This window comes from Carassius carassius, unplaced genomic scaffold (assembly GCF_963082965.1).
Source record: "Carassius carassius unplaced genomic scaffold, fCarCar2.1 SCAFFOLD_79, whole genome shotgun sequence".
In the NCBI taxonomy this organism is placed as follows: Eukaryota; Metazoa; Chordata; class Actinopteri; order Cypriniformes; family Cyprinidae; genus Carassius; species Carassius carassius.
In genome coordinates, this window is record NW_026774991.1 from 232,501 (window position 1) to 237,927 (window position 5,427).

Below are 5,427 nucleotides of genomic sequence, written 5' to 3' on the forward strand. Positions count from 1 at the left end.
TCTCGAAGGAACCGGCAGCGGTTGGAGTAACCCATCAGGGGGCCGATTGGAAGTCTTACCAGTGGCACAAACCGAGCAAGCCAAAACAAAACTGTGAATGTCGCGAGCCATAAGTGGCCACCAGAATCGTTGCTTGACTAAAAATCTAGTACGGTTAACCCCTGGATGGCAAGCTACATTCGAGCAATGTCCCCACTGGATAACGTTGGACCTTAATCCCTCCGGCACAAATAAACGGTTCGGTGGACACCCGGGCGGAGGCGTTACCCCTTCTAAGGCCGTTCTGACCTTCGATTCGATCTCCCATGTGAGAGTGGAGACCACTAATGTCTCAGGAAAAATACACTCGGGAGTGGACGGGCGTTCGGAATGGTCAAAAATACGCGACAAAGAATCGGGTTTGATATTCTTGGAACCCGGGCGGTACGAGATAGTAAAGTCAAAACGTCCGAAAAAAAGTGCCCACTGAGCCTGCCTGGAGTTCAACCTCTTGGCGGTGCTAATGTACTCTAAATTCTTGTGGTCAGTCCATACTATAAAAGGAACCCCCGATCCCTCTAACACAGGGGTTGGCAACCTACGGCACGCGTGCCAACAGTGGCACGCAGAGGGATAATCGCTGGCACGCAAGCAATAAGGAAAACTGTATAATGACGTACAGTTTGATGTAATAACTTCTCATAGTCACACAGCCTGTTAGGAGCTACAAATACTATTAAAGTGTGAGAATTAACTTGCATGGATGCACGTGCAAACACTGCACATACTAGGTGCTTCAGATCAAAGCCTCGGTCTAACAGCACTCGTCAATGTCAAAATGACTGAGATGGCCAATCAGATCAAAGTAGGCGGCGTTTACTGTTCACAGAAGCAGAGCGCGAAGCGTCAGTTTAACGTTAAAGAGAGTGAGGTAAGATGAAGCTGCAAATCAATTAACATTAGTCAACTTTTAATAATACGTTTTACCATAGAAATGTTAAATGACCTAAAGCTATATCCAGTGATGAAAAATTTTCTGAAATATGGCCATTTTGAGAGAAAGAAAGTGGAGGGGGGGTAAATTGTCTCTCTCTGCAGACAATGAAGCGATTTTGCCCCTTTGTTGTTGAGAAATATAATGTAGCGATTCAGTATCGATTAATAAAAGTAGCGTGACAACACTCTGAATGCTACTTTTTGCACAGCACGATCTCAGATCTCTGTGTGCCAGTGGTGTGTGTTGTGTAGTGATGTGTTGTTCTTGAACGATTCATTCATTTTGAACGAATCTTTTATGTGACTCGGGAAGAACGAGTCGTCTCGGGGAGTGATTCGTTCAGTCGCGCATGCGCATTATTCTATAGGTTCTGTTCTAGTAGTAGTGATTCACCATACATGTCTATGGATTCACCTGTCAGTCAATGGAGTCTTGAGCCGGAAAGAGAATTTATTAGTTCATAGTTCGGGTCTATCGGGTTTTTGACTCGTTCCTTAATCACGTGACAGCCCCATACGCTAACCCAATGCAGTCTGAGCCGGAAAGAGAATTGATTAGTTCATAGTTCGGGTCTTTCGGGTTTTTGACTCGTTCCTTAATCACGTGACAGCCACATACGCTAAAACCAATGCAATATGAGCCGGAAAGAGAATTGATTAGTTCATAGTTCGGGTCTATCGGGTTTTTGACTCGTTCCTTAATCACGTGACAGCCACATACGCTAAAACCAATGCAATATGAGCCGGAAAGAGAATTGATTAGTTCATCTCATGAGTCTTCGGGTCGGGTCGAGTCATTCCTTAATCACGTGACAGCCCCGTACGCTAAAACCATAGACAGTAAAAGAATGCAGTATTGAGTCGGAGAGAGAATTGATTAGTTAATCTTTCGGTTCTTTGGGTTGTTCGTTCTTTTGTCCCGTGATGTGACAACATTGGCTAGAGTAATTATTAAATCAGATTGTCTGTATAAACCATACTTTTGTAACATATGACACTTTATAAACATTAAAAAACACTGTGTACATACTTTTGAATTGTTGTTTATTGTTTATTTTGTGCCATTAAAGCTTTGTAACAAAGAGGACAACTATTCCAAAATAAATAATAAAAAAGTATAATAAAGATAAAACTAAAAGATAATAAAGCCACAGGGTCTAATAACCTTAACAAATGAACTTTAAAAGTACAATATAAAAAAAGAAAAAAAAGAAAAACTAAATATTGCACAACAAGCTTTGCTTTTTTTTATATAATAATTTAAAATGAATACATTTTAAAATAAATAACACTTTTGTGCCAAAATAAAAACTTTATATCAAAGAGTATAACTATTCCCCAAATAATTTTAAACCATTTAAATAAAAATAAATGAAAATGAAGAGATACTAAAACTACGGAGCCTTATAACAATAACAAATTACCTTTAAAATCACAACAACAACAAAAATATTGCACAACAAGCTAGTCTTTTTCTAAATAAATAAAAATAAATAAGCTTTAAAATAAATAACACACTGTGGCTATATTTTTAGGACTTGCTTTAAGGCATGTTTGCATTAAAAAAAACAAGCTCCCTGACCTTGGATGGGCTGAGTCTGTTTCTTCTATCTGAGATAATCTGCCCAGTTTTAGAAAAAATTCTTTCAGATGGCACAGATGTGGCCACAATGCAAAGTCTTGTCTTTGTGACTTCAGAAAGGCTTTTGTATACTGGTTAACATCTCCTCCACCAGGCCAGAGGGCCTGATGTGCGGGGTAAGAGTGGCTCTGCAAGGTAGGCCTGCACCTTTATAGCATCTGAGGTCTTAGAAGAGGTAGCAGAAGGCCTCAAGCTTGCTACCCTCTCGTCAAAGTCTTCCCAAAACATGGCCCCTGCACTGGCAGTAGCACCAGGATCTGAAGTATCCTCCTCACTCTGAGCTGGGTTAAAACTGTTAAAGCTGAAGTTATCATAACCTTAATGTTTTAAACTAACATTAATAATTCAAATTCAAAATTTTATTTGCTTTTAATGTATATGTCATTATGTCCTTTTTTGAGCAATCTTCTTATACATATATTACACCAATATGTCAAGTCTGCCTAGGAAAAGCAATTATTATACTAGCAAACTCAAAATTGGAGTAAAAATGAACAAACTAGTATAAATACTTTTTATTGTAAGCTTGAATTATTATATTATTATATAGCCTAGTGTTTATTTACCGATAGACAGTCAAAAAGACAAATTAATCAATATTTTATTTATAACAGGGTTTTATTTATTTATAAAATAATAACAAAACACAGATCCTCAACAAACAGTAACAAAAACACAGTGACAGAAATAGCGTATGGGTCTGTCACGTGATTAAGGAACGAGTCAAACTCGACCCGAGACCCGAAAGACTCATGAGATGAACTAATCAATTCTCTTTCCGGCTCAAGACTGCGTTAGTTTTGCGTATGTGGCTGTCACGTGATTAAGGAACGAGTCAAACTCGACCCGAGACCAGAAAGACTCATGAGATGAACTAATCAATTCTCTTTCCGGCTCAAGACTGCGTTCGTTTTGCGTATGGGTCTGTCACGTGATTAAGGAACGAGTCAAACTCGACCCGAGACCCGAAAGACTCATGAGATGAACTAATCAATTCTCTTTCCGGCTCAAGACTGCGTTAGTTTTGCGTATGTGGCTGTCACGTGATTAAGGAACGAGTCAAACTCGACCCGAGACCCGAAAGACTCATGAGATGAACTAATCAATTCTCTTTCCGACTCAAGACTGCGTTAGTTTTGCGTATGTGGCTGTCACGTGATTAAGGAATGACTTAAACCCGAGGACTCTTGTCAGATAAGAGGTGAAGTGAGCTAATCACAGACTGAAGACCCAGGTAAAGAAGGATTTTTTTTTCTGTATCTTATAGCATTTTAGTTTTGTATTGTTTTTAGTGGGATCAACGTTTGCGTAAGTACTAGATGTGTTGGGGAAGTAACACATAACATTTTCAACATTTTAAAATGAACGAAATGAACGAAATGACTCGAAAAAAGATTCGTTCATTTTGCTGAACGAGACTCAAAAGTCCGAGTCTGTAAAATGATCCGAACTTCCCATCACTAGTGTTGTGTGTGTGTGTGTGTGTGTGTCTGTGTGTGCACGTTCATCAATTAAAGCAGTGCATTAACGTTGATTAAACGTTAAAAAAAACTTTTTTTTTTATCGTATAATAAAAAATTGTGTATGTACCGTGTAAATACAGAATTATATCGGGGTGTGTGTGGGGGGGGGGGGCTGTGTTGGCACAGTGGTTAACCATAAAAATAAAAAATGGCACGTCATGCCGAAAAGGTTGCTGAACCTCTGAAGCACTCGTTGGACGTGCTGCACATGTTCCTGGAGAGAAGAAGAAAAAATCAATATGTCGTCCAGGTAGACATAAATGAACTGATCGATCATATCTCGCAGCACGTCGTTGACGAGTGCCTGGAAGACCGCTGGGGAGTTGGAGAGCCCAAAGGGCATAACCAAGTATTCAAAGTGCCCTCTGGGGGTGTTAAAAGCGGTCTTCCATTCATCCCCCTCCCTGATCCGAACCAAATGATACGCATTGCGTAAGTCCAGTTTTGTGAAAATTGACGCTCCCTGCAACCTCTCGAAGGCCGAAGACATCAACGGCAAAGGATAAGTATTCTTTACCGTGATGTTGTTCAGTCCCCGGTAATCAATACAAGGTCGCAGAGATCCGTCCTTCTTTCCCACAAAAAAGAACCCCGCCCCCGCAGGAGAAGAGGAAGGGCGGATGAATTTGGAAGCTAGAGAATCAGAAATATATTTCTCCATAGCCTCCCTCTCTGGAACAGAAAGTGAATAGAGTTTGCCCTTAGGCGGAGACTTACCTGATAGTAAATCTATGGCACAGTCGTAAGGACGATGCGGAGGAAGAGAAGCAGCCCGAGACTTACTGAACACTTCCTTCAGATGGAGGTACTCAGCGGGCACGTTAGACAAATCCACCACCTCCTCCTGCAACACAGACACAGACACAGACGGACAGGCAGACACTAGACAAGACTCATGACACCTTTTACACCAAGACAAAACGGAGTTAGAGAGCCAGTCAATGCTAGGGTTGTGAGGAGGAGCCAAGGGTGTCCAAGGACAATGGGTGCCAGGGGAGAGTCAAGGATGTGAAAAGAGATGGTTTCGGAGTGATTGCCAGAGGTGATGAGTGTAATGTCTCCAGTGATGTATGATATGGTGGGAAGTTGCTGACCAGTGAGGGCGTGAACCGTGATGTGGTGCGGAAGAGGTCTGAGGGGAATGTGGAGCTTGTGGGCTAATGTGCTGTCCATGAAGTTACCTTCTGCCCCGGAATCCAGTAGTGCCTGACAGTGATGTGTCTGTGCTGACCACCGCAGCCATACCGGGAGGAGCGTAGAAGATGATGGTGATGATGATGATGATGA